Source organism: Nomascus leucogenys, chromosome 20 (assembly GCF_006542625.1).
Source record: "Nomascus leucogenys isolate Asia chromosome 20, Asia_NLE_v1, whole genome shotgun sequence".
In the NCBI taxonomy this organism is placed as follows: domain Eukaryota; kingdom Metazoa; phylum Chordata; class Mammalia; order Primates; family Hylobatidae; genus Nomascus; species Nomascus leucogenys.
In genome coordinates, this window is record NC_044400.1 from 73,359,518 (window position 1) to 73,378,388 (window position 18,871).

An 18,871-nucleotide genomic window follows, 5' to 3' on the forward strand; every position below is an offset into this window, starting at 1 on the left:
AACAACCCATAATCAGGTGCCAGAATAGTTAACTGAGAGTCTACCTATTAAGAGTGCAGCAAAACAACATGGCACATGGATACATATGTAACAAACCTGCACATTGTGCACATGTACCCTAAAACCTAAAGTATAATAATAAAAATAAAAAAAGTGCAGAACCAAATAGAAACTGTATTTCAAATCAAAAGGATATTGCTAATTGTCATATTGCTAACTGTGTGCACTTTTTCAATATGAATACTTAAGCCTCATTTTCCTTCTTTTTTTTCTTTTTTTTTTTTGAGACGGAGTCTCCCTCTGTCACCTAGGCTGGAGTGCAGTAGCTCGATCTCTGCTCACTGAAACCTCTGCCTCCTGGGTTCAAGTGATTCTACTGCCTCAGCCTCCCAAGTAGCTGGGATTACAGGCACGTGCCACCATGCCCAGCTAATTTTTTGTATTTTTAGTAGACACGGGGTTTCAGCATGTTGGTCAGGCTAGCCTCAAACTCCTGACCTCGTGATCCACCCGCCTCAAACTCCCAAAGTGCTGGGATTACAGGTGTGAGCCACTGTGCCCGGCCTCATTTTCTCTGGAGATAGCCTGAATAGCTATCTAGGATAGTTGAGATATAGCTAACTTATCCCATTTTGGAAAGAGCTCTTCTTCAATAATCTAGTTGGTGGCTTTCCTCAATTTACTTAATTTTGCTGCTTTCAGCATCATATTGTTAAAAATAGAGTTTCAGTATACCCACCTTTCAAAGTGATACCTAGTTCACTAATTAGCACAAAGTCCCTTTCCAGCTGTTCCTTTTCTGTTTTTGCTGAATCTAATACCAAAGCCCTTACAACTCACAACCAGTATAAGAAGCTGTCAGTTTCTAAGAGAGAGCAATCCAAAGATTCCCTGAAATGAATATAGAGCAATAAAAATGAACACAAGTATGGGATTCCAAACACGGCTTTGCTTATTGGCTCTTCTGAAGGAACTCTAGTTTATTTACAGCTAACTAAGACCTTGGAAAAACAAGTGGACTCAATCTCTGCTCACTGAATTCTCAGCATACTATCTATGTAGCCTCTCCATTCTGCTTTTACCCTCCACTTTGTAAAGTGTCCTTCATTAACAGGACATGTCCAATAGAAGCATCCTATGGAAACACATCCTATAGAAACATCTTTGTTTACTTGTTCCTCGCAGAGATTAAAAGGGAGGGAATCAATATACCTTCGTTCTAGCTTATCAAAACTAAACATGCACTAAATTGTACCTTTAGGAAATAGAAGAGGAGTCTTAGACTAACTCACGTTTTCCTTTGACATGTTTCTTCAAACATCCAGACCTTTTCCCGAGAGTGAAGAGGCAGCCTATTTGGATAATAATAGAATCATTACAGGCCAATATTTATAATGTGCCTGCACTTTACAGAAGAAGAACTTCTGAACGATCAGGGAAAGCAGCAGAATGCATTGTCAAACTGTGCACTAAAAAAAAAGTTTAACAGTAACTCAAAAGCCAAAGTGTTCTCATGTCTAAAGATGGATTTCCCTGTCAACTCAGTACCCTGGGCCCCTTAAGCAGTAGCAGTAAGTACAATTTATTCATCAATTGAAGGGTGAGAAAGGCCATTGCTAACAATGTATCTTAAAGGATAAGGTATATACATTTAGCTTCAAGTAAATTCTAATGTCTTTACATGTTATAATTCAACTTATGGAATCTTTACTGGTATCTCTGCAAAGAAAGAATCAAGTAAAAAATGTGGAAAGATATTCTCATGTTTCAAAGAATAAGAGCAAACACAGTGTGTGATTATCTGGGTATATGCAATACTGATAAATGAATTTTTAATGGTTGCATTTGCAGTATCATCTATGTATGTATGTATATTTCCACTTAAATACTTATGATTTTTGAGTGGAGAATCAAAGTGTATTAAAAGTCATTAAGAGGTCAGAAAATTCTGGTTCAAGATCTAACCCTGATAACAACCACAAACTTTTGAAAAAAGCAGTTAATCTCCCATTTGCTCACCTTCCACCTATGCCAGGCTTTCCTGGAACTTTCAGTAGTGTCCCTCAAAACAAGATCAGGTCACTCCTTGAAGTGCTAAGAACCTCCCTGCACTAGGAACCACCAAACATAAAATGTAACCCATTTCTTGAACTCTTTCCTATTTTTCCCTGTGACTATGAAAGTACTGTCCTTTGTATTATTTTCCCATCTCTACATAACAATTAGCACATAAATAAATGCTTAAAGCAGCACAACTCCTTATTGTCTCTAAATTTTCGTGTGTCGGAATTTCTGGGATGTCTAGCTGGGCCCTCTGCTTCAGTATCTCACTGGTCTTCCTCAAGTAAGATTGTTGCCTAGGGCTGACTTTTCACAGCCAGTTCCAAGCTCATTTGGTTTGTTGGTAAAATTAATTGCTAGTGGCTAAAATGACTGTGGGCCTGAGCTTCCTGCTGGCTGTTGACGTGACAGGCCACTTTCGGCTCCTAGAGAGTGGCTATAGTTCCTTGCCATGTGGCCCTCTTGATATGATGTCTACCTCAGAAAATCTTACTCTTTCAAAGCCGCCAATGTGTACAGACTCTTCACAGGAAGGTCTAGGTACCTCTTTAAGGACTTTCACCTGATTAAGCCAGGCCCACTCAGGAGGACCTCTCTGGATAAAATAAACTGATTGTCTGCAAATAAGAATAACTTTGTTGCTTTCTTCTTGTTTCCTATGTAGTTAATTTACATTTTTAACTCATTTTATTACATAGCAACTCAAATATAATTTTGAATACATTTGTGGTAGTACATTTTTAATTTTTGTTGTTTTTGTCTGGAAATAAAGTACAGTGTTTCTAAGCATCAAAATGTGTATGTTTGCTTTCGATGTTTAAATAACCATCATTACCTTTAGAATGTTTATCTTTCTGCTATTACTTTGTTGTGTGAATTTTTGAAAACACCAAGGAGTATAGATTTTTTTAGTATGTTACTTGCACCTATAAAATGACTTACTCTTTAATACCTAATGTGATATAATTAATAAATGTATTTTATGCTCTTGACCATATATATGTCCTTGTGATAAATGCCACCCCATATCTGGTGTATTTAGAAATTTCTAATATTTTTTCCTACATATGAATGAATTTTGCCCATAATTTCAGTTTCCATTTGTCGCTTATTCTATTTTGGTTTTAATAACTAAAATGAGTTGGAAATTTTCTTCTGTTTCTATTAATCTAAAATGGTTTTACATGATGAAGATTACCTAGTTTTTGAAATTTTATAAAAGCATCAGAACCTGGTATTAATATTAAAATTCTTTTAGGTCGTATATTTCTTCTAAAATCAATTTGTGTTGTTTTTTAGTTTGGTATTTCACTTAACTGGAATACAGTTGTTTATGTTTTAAAATTTTTTTAATCTTATTTTTTAAAGTCTTGTTTTTTCCTCTATTTATTTATACCTTTTCTTTTCTTTCTTTCTTTTTTTTTTTTTTTTTTTGAGACAGAGTCTCGCTCTGTCGCCCAGGCTGGAATGCGGTGGCATGATCTCGGCTCACTGCACGCTCCACCTCCCCGGTCCATGCCATTCTCCTGCCTCAGCCTCCCGAGTAGCTGGGACTACAGGCACCCGCCACCACGCCTGGCTAATTTTTTTTTTTTTGGATTTTTAGTAGAGACGGGGTTTCACTGTGTTAGCCAGGATGGTCTTGATCTCCTGACCTTGTGATCTGCCCGCCTCAGCCTCCCAAAGTGCTGGGATTACAGGCATCTGTTTTATTTGATTAGTCTTGAGAAAAAAAGTTACCTATTTTGCAGTTAGTCCAGAGTAGACTTTACGGTTTTTAACTTTCCTTGTTGTTTTATTTTCTATTTAGTTTATGTTTTTTCTCCTATTTCACGATTTTCTTCTTTTCAATATCATCATGTTTATTCCGTTTGTTCTTCTGAGCCTTTACAGCTGAAGTGCTACCTCCTCTTTTTCTTCTCTCATCTGCTTCAACTCCTCTTCTTCCTCCATAACTTTCTTCCTCCTCCTTTTCCTCCTCCTCCTTCTCCTGCTCTTCCTCCTTCTCTTTCTTCTTCTTCTTCTGCTTCTGCTTCATTTTTGGCTCAGAATATTTAGGGATATTCTCTTATTCTTTGACAGTATTTAACTACGTATTTCAGATTTTGATATGTAGTGTTTTTAATTGGAATTCAGATTAATGTATTTTCTAATTTCAATTGCTCTTTTCTATCTTATAAAATTTAAAATAATATAGTTTAGTGTTTTTCTAATTCAATTGAACTTTGCTCAGATGTGATTTATGAAATTTTAATTTTTAGAAAATAAATGAGCCTTACCTTATAATGTATTCTGTGACCACAATTTACAAATGTTTCTTTAAAAAAATACTTTTTTCCTTATGTGAACTTTCTCTCTTTTCTCCCTCTCTCTGTGTGTGTATTAGTCCATTTTTATTTCTATAAATAAATAACTGAGCCTGGGTAATTTATAAAGAAAAGAAGTTTAGTTGGCTCATAGTTCTGCAGGCTGTACAGGGAGCATGGTGCCAGCAACTACTCAGCTTATGGTGAGGCCTCAGGTAGCTTTTACTCATTGTGTAAAGTGAAGCAGGAGCAGGCAGTCATATGGCAGAAGTGGGAACATGGGAGATGGGGTTAAAGAGAGAAAGGAAAAGGGGAAGATCCCAGACTCCTTTAAACAATCAGATCTTGTGTAAACAAACTGAAGGAGAACTAACTCATTACCAAGAGGATGGCTTTAAGCTATTCATGAAGGATCCATCCCTATGACCCAAACAACTCCCACCAGGCCTCATGTTCAACATTTCTATTTTTAGTAGAGATGGGGTTTCACCGTGTTAGCGAGGATGGTCTCGATCTCCTGACCTCGTGATCCGCCCGCCTCAGCCTCCCAAACTGCTGGGATTACAGGGGTCTGTTCAACATTAAAGATCACATTTCAATATGAGATTTGGAGGGGACAAACATACAGATCATATCATTATCTCTCTCCCCACTTCTCTCTTTATCAATCCCTCCCTCTTTGTCAATCTTAGCCTTGGCCATCAGATATTACCACTTGATTTTTCACATTTTCTGTATTCTTAATGATCATTTTTGCCTGCTTGACCTAACCATTTCTAAAAAGGTTTTATTTACAAATGGTCAGGATTATGTTATGGTGATTCTTAAAAATATTCCTTTGTAGTTGATGTAGTACCAAAAAGAGAGGATTGTCCAAGGCTCATGGTTTCTAAAGTGAGAAAAGAGCACCACATCTAGTCTTTCTCATGTTTCAAGACACTTCTCAGGAAGCCAACTTTGGCCTCACTGTACAGGAAAAGAAGGGGTAACAGCATAGGCAGAATATCTGAGGCCAAGTGGAAACAAAGCAAGATGGTAGAGCCCATGGCAGTCAGCACACAGATCTTTGTGGTGGCCCTGTGTACCTGCCAGTGGTGGTGCTCAATCAGAATAACTAGTGAACAGCATAGCCCACCTGCAAAACTGAGCTGGTGGCTCCCATAATTTGTAGGATCTGGCTTGAATATCCCAGCAAAGAGGCCCAGCTACAAGCCCTACTCCAAGCCCCTGCCCAGCAAGAGTGATGCTCACCACAGCGCAATTTGGCAAAGAGCAGGGACTTTGCCAGACCCAGGAGTTTAAATGGTGCTCAGATCATCTTCAAAGCTCAACCCAAGTCCCCACCTAGGCAGGGAGGTAAACCTCAACCATGCATCTCTATCAAGCATAACAGCTGGTCTTATTTGTCCAAAGAGGGAACTCCATTTACCCTTGGGGCCCAACCTGTAACTCTGTCCAATTTCAGATCCTAAATACCAATACCATCTGTCAAGGGAATATACTCTGTCGCTTGGCCCAATCAGAGTCAACTACAATTCCCAGCCATCAGCTCTGCTTGATTGCAGAATTAAATCAGTCGTCTCACCTGACAAGGAAGCCCAGGGTTCAGTCCCACCTAGAATCACAGCCTATATTAAACAGTAAAGTCTATCTCTGCCAAGAAAATAGAAAACCTTGTAAAACCTGAAAGAAGTGGCTATCTTCTCAATTGTGGAGAATTCAAGGATTACAAACATCAAGGAAATCATGACACCTATGAAACAAAGTTCCAACATTGAGCCCTAAAAAATTGAGACCTATGAAATAACAAATAGTTCAGAATTAATCCTCTTGAATGAATTTAGTAAACTATAAAATATGTGGATATAAAATTAAAGGAAATATAAAAAAATCATACACAAATCATGAGTTTAAAAAATAAATAGAAATTTTAAAAAAAAAAAGGTCAGGTGCAGTGCTTCATGCCTGTAATTCCAGCACTTTCAGAGATGGAGGCAGGCAGATCACTTGAGATCAGGATTTCCAGACCAACCTGGCCAACATGGCAAAATCCTATTTCTACTAAAAATACAAAAATTAGCTGGGTATGGTGACATACGACTGTAGCCCCAGCTACTCAGGAGACTGAGGCACAAGAATCATTTGAACCCGGGAGGTGGAAGTTGCAGTGAATCGAGATTGTGCCGCTGCACTCCAGCCTGGGTGACAGAGTGAGACCGTCTCTGAAAAAGCAAAAAAAAAAAAAAAAAATAGAAATCCTAGGGAGGTAGAATACACTAAGTAAATGGAAAAACACAATAGAAAACTTCAACAGCAGGCACAATCAGGCAGGAGAAAGAATCAGTGAGCTCAAAGACAGAACATTTGAAATTATCCAGCCAGAGGAGAAAAAGAATGAAAAATAATAAAGAAAGTCTATGAGAATTATAGGACATCAACAAAAGATCTAATTTTTATATAATAGAATTTCCAGAGGAAAAGCAAGAAAAGGTCCAAAGGGGAATATTTAAAGAAATAAAAGCTAAAAACTTCCCAAATCTGATGCCAACATCCAAGTACAGAAAGCAAAGAAGTCTTCAATCCAAAGAGGAGTTTACTAAAGCACGTCATAATCAAACTACAAAATCTAGCGACAAAAAATTCTGAAAGCTGAAAGGGATTAAAAAAATCACAAAAAAGGGAGTCTCAGTAGGACTACAGACTTCTCGACAGAAACCCTGGAGGACAGAAAAAAAGTGGGATGATATATTCCAACACATCCTTAAGGAAAAAAAAAAATGCCATGCAAAAGTACTTTATTCAGCTAAGCTGTACTTCATAAATAAGGGAGAAATAAAAACATTCCCAGACAAACAAAAGCTAAGAGAATTCATCAACACTAGGCCTGCCTTACAGACACTACTAAAGGAAGTTATTTAAACTATGCAAAGGCCACTAATTAATAACATAAAACATATAAAAGTGCAAAATTCAATGGCGTAAGCAATACAGCATCCTATTCGGAACACCCTACACTGAAAATGGTAGTGTGTAAAGGAATTTCATCTCTACTGTGATGGTTAATAGACAAATCTATTAAAAGAACTATAGCTAAAATTAATTGCCAGAGAACAAAAATTACAAAATAATGTAAATTTTGACATTAAAAATATAAAATATAAGGGAGAATAAAAGTATAGTGTTGTCATATGAGATCAGAGTTAACTTACTATCAGCTTGAAATAGCCTGTTACATGTTTTATGTAAATCTTAAGGTAATCACAAAATAAAAATATATAATAAATATTAAAAACATAAGTAAAATGATTCAAAGCATATCACTACAGAGACCCATCAAACCACAAAGGGATACAACTAAAGAACAATAAGGATATATTACATATATACAAAATAACCAGAAAACAAATCACTAAATGACAATAATATGTTATTCTGTATGTGCTTGAAAGTAAATGGAATAAATTCCTTAATAAAAAAGACACAGGGTAGCCAAATACATAAAATAAATAAACAAAAATAAAAAAGACCAAATAGTCAACAATACGCTGTCTACAAGAAACTCACCTCATCTTTAAGGACATACGTTGACTGAAGGTGAAGCAATAAAAAAGGATACTTCATGCAATAGACATATTGACCAATGGAACAGAATAGAAAGCTCAAAAATGAACCCATACGTTTATGACCAATTGATTTTTTTACCAAGTTGCCAACAGTACACAATAAGAAAAACATGATCTCTTTTAAAAAGGATGTTGGGAAAATTAGCTGTTTACAGAGAGAATGAAATTGAACTGTTTCTGATACCATATACAAAATTCAACTCAAAATGAATTAAAACTTAAATATAAGATATAAAACTGTAAAACAAGTAGAAGAAAACAGGGAAAAAGCTATACAATATTGGTCTGGCAATGATTTTTTAGAATTAAGCCCTAAAAGTAAGATTACTTAAAACTAAAAAACATCTGCACAGCGAAGTAAACAATTAACAGAGTGAATAGGCAACCTACAGAATGGAAGAAAATATTCGTAAGCCATATATCTAATTAGAGGTTAATATACAAAATATATTAGAAACTCAAACAACTCAATAGTAAAAAAACATAACCTGATTTTTAAAGTGGGAAAATACCTGAGTAGACATTTCTCAAAGATAGATATGGAAATGGCCCATGGAAATGTAAAAAAAAAATGCTCAATATCACAAAATATTAGGAAGATGCAAATTAAACCTACAGGGAGTTAACACCTCACAACTGTCAGAATGGCTACTAGCAAAAAGCTGAATGATAACAAGTGTTGGCAAGAATGTGAAGGAAGGGGGAAACCCTAGTACACTGTTTGGCAGGAATGTAAGATAGTATAACCATAATGCAAAACAGTATAGAGGTTCCTTAAAACACTAAAAATAGAGTTCTCTTATGTTCTAGCAATTCCGCTTCTGAGTATATATGCAAAGAATTTGAAATTAGCTTATTGAAGAGATACCTGCATTCCCAAATTTATTGCAGCATTATTCATGATAGCCAGATGATGATGTCTATCAACCAATGAAGGGTTAAAGAAAATATGATATATATACACAACAGACTCCTATTCTGCCTTTAATAAGAGAGAAATTATGTCATTTGTGACAACATGGATGAACTTGGAAGGCATTATGCTAAGTGAAATAAGCTAGACACAGAAAAACAGACACCACATATTCTCACTTATATGTAGAACCTAAAAAAATCAGACACATACAAGCAGACAGCAGAATGATAGTTACTTGAGACTAGAGAGTAGTGGAAATGAGGAGCTGTTGGTCAAAGGGTACAATAGTTAGGAAAAATAAATGATAAGTATTTGAGGTGATAGGTATGTTAATTAGCTTGATTTAATCTTTCCAAATTGTATACATATATCATACATCACTTTGTACTTAATAAATATTCAATTATTATTTGTAAATATCCAATAAAAACAATAAAATTTAAAAGATTGCAAGAGGAGAAAAGATTTCTTTGTAAATAATGTGTTTATGCTTATTTAATTTTTTAGAATAAAACTGTTAAAGAGAAAACACCTTTTACATAATTATTTTTAAATTTAAACTTTAAAATATTGTAAGAGGCAATTAAAAAATGTAAAGTTTTACATTCAGTTTAAGTTCCATTTTGATTAAGATAAAGAACTTTGGAGTCTAATATTTCAGAGTTTCAACTCCAATTCATTTAGTAACAGTGAGACTTCGCCATATCACTTCAACATTAGACTTCTTAGATTTTTCCTCTGTAAGATGGAAGGAAAAATATTTACCTGATACATTAGTTATGAATTTTAGCTAAGTTAATTTATGCACAATGATCCGTATACTTCCGGGTCCACACTAAGTGTTATTTAAATTATAGCTTTTTTGGTGATTTTAGCAATAATTATAATCAGGGAAAAAGAAATTTGTGTTTTGTGTTCATAGCTAGTGTTCATTTTATTCACACAGGAAATGTAGGATGGTAGGAAGAGTAACAATTTTCATCTCAATTTCATAGATGAGAAATCTAAGACTTATCCTGGCAAAGTGTTTCATTTAAGGATATGTAGGTAATCAGCAATACAGTCAGACCTGGAATTGGTACCCAGTCGACTGCAAACTCAGTGTGTTTCAACTTCAATCTACTATATTTTAGTGCTTCTGAGTAATTTGTCTTTTGCATTAATACTCTAAAGATACTTGAGGGAAAAAAAGAGGTGTGTAAGATAATTTGAAAAGAAAGCAATTGAAAAACTGAAGTCAAGAGGGCAAGCTCTGAAGACAATACACTGATTCAGAAAAATGAAGGGGCTGTTCTAGTGACTCACTCATGGAAGCTGGCAGGGACGGACATAAAATGTAAGCACACGAGGTCAAGCTTAAAATAATAAATGCCTGCGAGGCGGATTCCTCATTATTATTGTCATTTAAACAAAGACCCACAGCTGTTAACTGGACCTTTGGCCTAAATCACGGGCTTCTTTATATGTTGTGAATTTCACTAAAAGGGCTGTTTTAAGTTCCATTTTAAAAGGAATAAATGTTAAACACACACACACACACATTGAATAGAGCTCAAATTTGTTCAAAGCTTCATGCTTTAAACACACACACATATTGAATGGAGCTCAAATTTGATCAAAGCTTCATGCTTTAAAAACTTAATATTCTCAGTTCTCTAACTTTGCCTCCCAAAGTAGTAAAATAACAAGGAAACAAAGGAAGAATTGCTACAGATATGAAATGTCAGCCAATGCATGCCATTTTGTAGGGGATCTCAATGTTCATTCAAGGAGAATTGGAGTAAGTTGGGAGAAAAACATTGAGAGAAAATGTAAGAAATTAGCTGTCATTTTTAACATCAGACCTTCTATCATGCACTTCATATATCTTGATTCACATAGCTTAGTCAATAACATTCTTAGAACAACTTTGTGCAGTAGATATTTTCCCCTTAAAGACAGTTGGCAAATGGCAAACTGTAGTCCAAAGACCAAACCCAGTCTGCTATCTGTTTTTATAAATAGTTTTATTAAATTATGGCCACCCTCATTCACTTATGTATGGCCTATGGCTGCTTTTGGGTTATAATGGCTGAGCTGGGTATACTTCTGTAACCAAATAGGTATGTCCAGCAAACAACATATCTACAATCTGGTCCTTCTCCGATAATTACTGTTGAGTCCTCGATAAGGAAACTGAAACTCAGTGAGAGGAAATATTTAGTTCAAGGTCAAATAACTTTTCGTTCTTCGGAGGTAAGGGTTGATCTCAGAGTTTCCTAGTTCAACTTGTGATGAAACTCAAAGACTTCTCCAGGTGCAGCAAGATGTACTTTCCCTTAAACCATTTCATACAATTTGAGAATATAATTTCATCTTAGAGAACCTGGTGTTGTAATGGGGAAAGTGTGTATTTCAGCATCTGACAGACTCAAGAGAGCATTAGATTCCCTCATACTTGCTGTCACTAACCCCCATTTTAGTTGGTGAAAATTAAATGAAGAAAAGTTAGTAGTTATGTTCTGCAAACCAAAAAGGAAATATTCACATGTGTGATAATAGTTTTCAGTGCCAGGTCAAAGTTTTGATTCTTTGCTAGAAAATCTGTTCACTTTCAAAGGATTTCCTTTTAAATATGATGCCTCCTGAGGATACATTAAAAAAAAAATTTCCTATTACCCTGCCCAGCCAGAAGAGGTGAAGCAAAGTTGCTGACTTCAGCCTCAAGCCGATAAGGAGGAAAAGAGCTTGGTAGGTAAGAGGAAACATCTGGCATGAAAATGTGAATTTGTGAACCAAGGGTGTGTCTCTTAAAATGTTCCTGTTAAAATTTGCCTCGTATCATCTATAACTTCCCACTGATCATGAGTTTTTGGATTTTTCCCCCATGAGATCATCCAGTCAAAAGGCGATGAGAGTGTCAAATTAATAAATGAATGTATAGTGAAAACAGCTCACAATTTTCTACTCAGAACACACTAATTCACACGCTGCTGCCTTACCAAAAACCTGTGCGACTGTGCAGTTACTGAAACATCAGTGTCCTTATTTTAAAATGGGGTTAACTTCTGTCCCCACCTGCCCACTTAGGTGTTGTGAGGGTCGAAACAGATAATGCAGCAAATGTTATTTAAAGCTGTTAGAGATCATGCAAAGTAAACATCATCTATATGACTAAGATGATGATGATGATGATGATGATGATGATGATGATGATGAAGACAATAATGGCGAAGGTGATCAATCCAGGACGTTTTTTTTTTTTTTTTTGAGAGAAAAGGGATGCTGTAAATAATTACTCTGGGACAACCCTCTTAAACCAGGATAGCCTCCAAAAAACTGGGGACAGGACCGCAGCCACTCTTTTTAAGCTGATCTTAACAACATGTTTAATTGCTGAACATCACACCACAGTCTGGGGCTGGAAAGGAAGAATTTATATCTCTTTCCAGCAACATGGTTGATCTAAGAAAGCCTAGCTTGAAAAGCGGATGGGAGAAGAAGGCAAGTGGAAGGATTGACCCTACAGCCCCACTGTTGCTAGTTACTTAGTACAAAGTCATTTCTGATTAGATAGATCTACCTGTGTATCCCTCAAGCCCCTCAAATTCAGTGTTCTCAAACCCAGGTCTTCTTTCCACAAACTTTTTTCTTTTTTCTTTTTTTCTTTTTTTTTTTTTTTTTGAGATAGAGTCTTGCTCTGTCGCCCAGGCTGGAGTGCAGTGGCGCGATCTCGGCTCACTGCAAGCTCCGTCTCCCGGGTTCACACCATTCTCCTGCCTCAGCCTCCTGAGTAGCTGAGACTACAGGCGCCCGCCACCATGCCCGGCTAATTTTTTTGTATTTTCAGTAGAAACGGGGTTTCACCGTGTTGGCTAGGATGGTCTCAATCTCCTGACCTCGTGATCCACCCGCCTTGGCCTCCCAACACAAACTTTTTTCTAAAGACTTCTTTATTTATGTAGTTATACTAAAATACCCTTTTCCATTGACTGACCCTTATTTTATCTGGCAGAAAGTTTGTTACTTTTGCCATCTAAAACTGATTTAAGTTTCCTTTTGCTTGTTCAAGCTGACTTCCACTGATTCTGTTCACATGGCTTATCACACTTTACCTTAGGTATTACGATACCCTTAATCTGGCTTTTCTGCTCGTAGCTCCCACTCTTCCAACTTGCCTGAATCCTCTGTCTGCTACTCTTAGAGCCATCATGCTTAATGATTTCTCATCATTTTCTCTTCCATACTTGTACACGATGCATCTCTCACAGCGCTTGAACTCTGTGCACTTACACTTAATGTTTGCCCAACATTCATATACTACCCTACATAAAAAAAAAGCTATTTGAGATTAGAGTGACAAATCACACAGGGCTTGAAATGGAATACAGACTACAAAACTCACCCTTGAACAGCAGATTGTGTATACACATTTCTGTAAACATCCACTATATGCCCAGTGATGATGCTAAATGCTTCGGACTCCTACACAAAGAAGAAGAACAAGGAGAAGCAGAGAGAGGGAGAGGGAGAAGAAGAGGGAGAGAGAGAGGAGGAAGAAGAGGAGGAGGATAAACTTTCTCAAGAGTTTTTTTTTTCCCCATAAAGTTTTGTCATGATAAAAGTCTTCTGGGTATCTTTATATTTTCATCCTCAATTTATACATATAAGGATGATCTTATCTGACTGATTTTCTAGGAAAGTCCTGATTTCAAAAAGCACATTGCATACTATAAACCTATAAACCACCACCACTGTAAGAGATATTTAATATCTAGTTCAGTGGATCAGAAACCCATTTATGTGATAACACTCCTGGAATTCAGAGTGTTTTTATAGAATTCTGTGATATAATGGTTTTATCATGTATTTAATTTCATCATGTAAAATAAGAAAGTATTTGCCATCAGAAAATGTGATTTGATGCCCACATGGTGTATAAAAGTCATCTTATTATGATGGGCACTAGAGAGAAGGTAGTTAGTAGACAGCTTTTCAACCAGAGAGAAGGTAGTTAGTAGACAGCTTTTCAACCAAACTGTCACTGCTTTTGTTTTTGTAGCTGTTGTTGATGTCTGCTTACTTACACTATGTGCATTCAGTTTTTTTCTGTTTGCACATAAGAGTAGCTAACATTATCAGAAAGAAATTAAGGAAAAATACCTCATGACTGACATAATTCTAAAAAAGTTAACTTAGCTTTTTCTCTGTATTTGCAAAACATTTATATGGCCAACCCACTTGCCCTTGTACTCTGCAGGCATATAATTTAGGATTTATTGGCTCAAAACCTTAAGTTTTAAAAAATCAGATTTATTTCATGATTATTACCCATTAAGAAACATAATTTACTTCTAGGTCACACTCTAAGTGAAATTCTTGCTTTTTTTTTTTTCTCTAAACTCGAAAGGACCAAAGATGACACTTAGTGATTTTGGAAAAATGAATAGCAGAAATACGAACCAGCCACATGGATGAAACTTATTCCATGGCTGAGCCCTGAAAACAGAGTTAGTTAAGTCATTGGCTCAAAGCAATATGACTAAGGTTACTAGAGGATATGGCAGGAAGGGGTTCTATATTTATGGCATATTTAGTGTGAACAGGAAAACTGAGGAGAAAGGTCATTGACTGGGTTACTTTGTACTGTAGTGAAATCTTGATATGCTGTAAAACAGGCAGCACCAAGAATTTCGAAGAACTCGGGATTTGGGGTCAGAGAAGCAGGGTGGAATTCCAGCTTTGTTGTATTTGGCAAGTCAATTAACTACTGCCAGTCTCTATTATCGTTGCTTAAGTGACAATAATAATAATTGCATAGGAATATGAGTGTGTGTATACATATACATATATATATATATATAAAATCGCCTAACCGAATTTTATCAGGATTAAATGTGTAATAATTATTGTATGCAAAAATTGTTGACAACCACTTAAATACTAACACCAACAAACAGAAACTATAAAAATGATGAGTCATATATGGTTATTTCATTTTATTGTTATGTTGACGTTTTACCCATAGAAGTTCTATTTTTTAAAAAAAGATTAGTGCTTACACATATGGTAAATGTATTGAAGAGATCAGACTTTGGTGATATGAGCTAGGTCAGATCCAAGCAATAAATCTCCAGGTTTTCTCTTGGATATGGAAAAGCGACACCAATGATACTGTTTTCATCAGCACTGCAGCTTATTTTCATTATATACTACAATGTTTTCTTCCGGGAGTCTGAAAACCCTTTTATTGGAAAATTAGGTCATTACAGCAATTGTGTTATCTCCCTCCACCTTCCTCCAATGTGCTGATCAAATCGCCCCCAGTTCAGGAAATCATCAAACGAATGAGAACGCTTACTCCACACACTTGCATGTCCACAGCTGCCCTTTAGTGATTTTATATCTATTACCATTGTGGTTTCAAGTAACATTTTTCTCCTTTCACTTTGGATGATGTCCTCCAACAAACATTTGCATATAAACAGTAAAAAGAAAAATATATTTTTCTGTATTTTTCTGATCTAATTATATGATGCTTTTATTTTGTTTTCTCCTCCTCAAGTTGAAAGATGCTCAATGACCGTAGGAAGAAGATACTGGATTTTCAAAATAATATTTGATGAAAGCAATTGCCATGCAGTGATGAGAACAGGTTTGGAAGGCTCAAGACCTGGTGTGACATCCTGACTCCAATTGGTGTAAGCTCATTGCTCTGCTCAAATGATTCAAACACTATAAACTGCAGTGGCACATTGGTAATACCTACTTCATTGGTATGTAAGATTTGAAAATGTTCATAAACCACCAAGCACTATGTAAGCATTAGTTATTCTTATTATGACTTTTTTATTCCTTCTATAGAGAAAAGAGTGCTGGAAGTTATAGCTAGGAATTCTAGTTATTATACAATTCCATAAACAATGTTGTGAAAAAGCTTAAATTCTAAGATCAAAGATAATACTTATTCAGTAGAGTTTATATGTATATTTATATATACATATATTTTTACTCAGAGCAAATAATATGGTCAGTAAAATGGGTTACAGTTATAAACACAATGACCATTAGTGTTGTAAAGTACATGTCGGCCTAGGATGTAAAATAACTTTATTGAATAAAACCTTTCTAGCTACATAATATCTAAAGGTTACTGTGTTAATATACACACACACAAACACACATGGAAATAGCATTGAAAATAAAATAAATGAAGATGCTATTAAGTTCAAATGATGATGAAATTGCCCCCCAGACATGGGAGTAGGTAAGCAGTAGAGAGCCAGTGGTCTTCTGAAGCCTGTAGCCCTGGAGCCTGGCCCAGTCTCAGATAGTCCCTTCAATTCAAGAGAAATTTAAATGCAATAGATTATAATCCAGGTCTACATATTTCCAGATCAAGCTATTTTCCCTTCTCCTTGCCAAGTGCAATAACAAAGTTTGGTTCTGAAATTCCCCAACAGACTGTTTAGCCTGGCTTTGGGCCCCCACATAGAGTGTGACAGCAGCCATGCAGTGAGGGCTTTCACCCCAGGGAAAGTGATGGTAAGTGTTCAGAAGATGTGTGCATGAGATAAGACAAGTCTTTGCTTCATAAAGTGTTGTGTGTATTGTGAGTTGTTTCACTTCTCTTTCTCCTCACATCAAATTATAGTAAGATCTAAAAGTGAATAATAAAAAACAGAATTCACAACACATTTCTAAATGATTCCCGGGAGGAATTCCCACCCAAATTGAGAACCTTGGAGTTTTAAGACGGTTGTTGCTGAGGTCAGACTCTTAAGAGAAATCTGAGAACCCCTTTCTTTCATCTGAACTCAGACTATACTCTTAGACCTAGAAAAAAAGGGGTTTCAGTGTCCAAAAGCTGAAAGGCTATGTTGTAGACATATAAAGTTTCACGGACTGCAAAGCACCTGAAGCCTGTGCCTACATACAGACAAATCGTGTCCCTAATTACAGGTTGATAGAGACCAAGATTTAACCTTCCAATCCCTCAGAAAAATATAAAGGGCTGCGACCTTGCCTACCAGCTAAGGAACGTGTCTGGTCTTAGGGATAGAAAAGACCTAGGAATGGAGACTTTTATGTTCTTGTGGGCAGGAGGCGCAGTAGGAGAATCAGCTACCAGGGATGGCCCACAGCACAGTGGAGATCTCATGTGCAGTGTTGGAAGCAGTGGCAACAGCATTCAGGCCTTCACTAGATTAAGTCTGCAGCTTCATTTGTGCCATGGTTCTGGCTTAGGAGCCTCTCCTTATTTCTATTCTTTTGAACCTGATTCTCCAATCTTCCTGGAAATCTATGAATCACTCCCTATCTTCTCAGTAAGGAGTTTTTTTTTCTGCCTAAAGAAGCATTCACTTGGTTGTGGTATGGACTGCATGATTATGTCCCCTTCCAACTCAAAAAAATACCTATATGTTGAAACCATAATGCTCAATGGGATGGTATTAGAAGGTAGGGCCTTTGGGAGATGATTAGATCATACAGGTGGAGTCCTTATAAATGGGATTAATGCCCTTGTAAGGAGAATTATAAAGAAATTGCTTCCTCTTTCTCTGCTCTTAGTCATACGAGGAGACAAGGAGAAGATGTCCATCTGGAAACCTTCAGGAAGTGGATCTTAACCAGACACCAGATCTGCTGGTACTTTGCTCTGGACTTCTCAGTCTCCAGAACTGTGAGAAATGTGTCTGTTGTTTAAGCCACTCAATCAATAGCATTTTGTCATAGCATCCTAAACTGTCTAGTGGAGTTTGTATTGTTTCAGCCTAAAGCCCTGAATGATGTGAATGGTTAACCATTTATAAACCACTGAAGGTGACTCAGCACATTATCTTGTACATGGTGGACCACTCATACCAGAGGTTAGTAGGTTTTTCCGGTTAAACCTTCTAATCATGCAGTAAATATTGTCTGTGCACCAATAAGTGCCAGGTACTCTTCTCAGTGCTGCGGATGCAAAATGACACAAACACAGGTCTCGCCCAGGAGCTCATCATCTCCTAAAAACAAACAAGCAAAAAAGCAACTCTATATATTTATGTGTTAGTACTAAAATAGAGGTATGGTCCAGGATTTATGTAAACTGATGATGTTAGTTCTTTGTTGGTTGTACACATTGAAAATATATTCTTACAGTTTATGATCTTTTGTTTCACTTTTTAAGGTGTCTTTTATGTAGAGTTCATTATGTTGTATGTATTTATAATCCAGGATTATTAAAATGCTTGCCTATATGTTTTTTGCCTAAATGTTTTAGGTTTTCTATTAAAAAATTAATTTAGCAAATGTTTTCTTGAATCTATTGAAGTGATTTTATGGTTCTTCTCCTTTAATGGACTAATGAAGATAATTACTTTAAAATATTTTTTAATATTAAACTATACCAGCATTCCTGGCATACACCCAAATGAGTCCTGAATCTTTCATATATTACTGGAATCAATTTGTTAATATTTTGTTTAAAATTTTTACAACTATGTCCATGACTTGAATTGTTATATAATTTTCATTTATCATCTGTCTTGGCTTGGTTTGATCCCAAGATTATCTCAGCTTCATAAAATAAGTTCAAGTGAATCATCTGTTTCCAAGTTCTCTGGAACAGTTTGTATAAGTTTGGAATAGTTCTTATCTTATTTCCTGAAACTTGACTCTAAAACCTTCTGAGTAAGTTGCCATTTTTGTGAGTAGATTTAGCCATTTCTCTAAGAATCGTTGTGTCACTGCTATAATTACATATTGAATATAAAAAGCATTAATTGCACCACTTATTATACACCTCCCCACTGCTCTTATTCTTCATTCTAGTTCTTCTCTCAGCAATTCACCTTCTTTATGTGTTTTTCAGAAATAGCCATTTTCAGGAGAATGGCGTGAACCTGGGAGGCAGAGCTTGCAGTGAGCCAAGATCGGGCCGCTGCACTCCAGCCTGGGCGACAGAGCAAGACTCCATCTCAAAAACAAAACAAAATAAAAAC

At 36.2% G+C, this 18,871-nt stretch overlaps 1 long non-coding RNA gene across 1 annotated transcript in view; it reads left to right on the forward strand.

The window, feature by feature from the left end:
• Nucleotides 1-17,739, forward strand: part of LOC115831916 — a 28,650-nt gene extending 10,911 nt beyond the window's left edge. Inside the window, exons 2-4 of the long non-coding RNA XR_004027409.1 lie at nucleotides 11,574-11,640; nucleotides 15,451-15,586; nucleotides 17,457-17,739. This is a non-coding gene — a long non-coding RNA (uncharacterized LOC115831916). The remainder of the gene's footprint in view (nucleotides 1-11,573; nucleotides 11,641-15,450; nucleotides 15,587-17,456) is intronic.
• The last annotated feature ends 1,132 nt before the right edge of the window (nucleotides 17,740-18,871 follow it).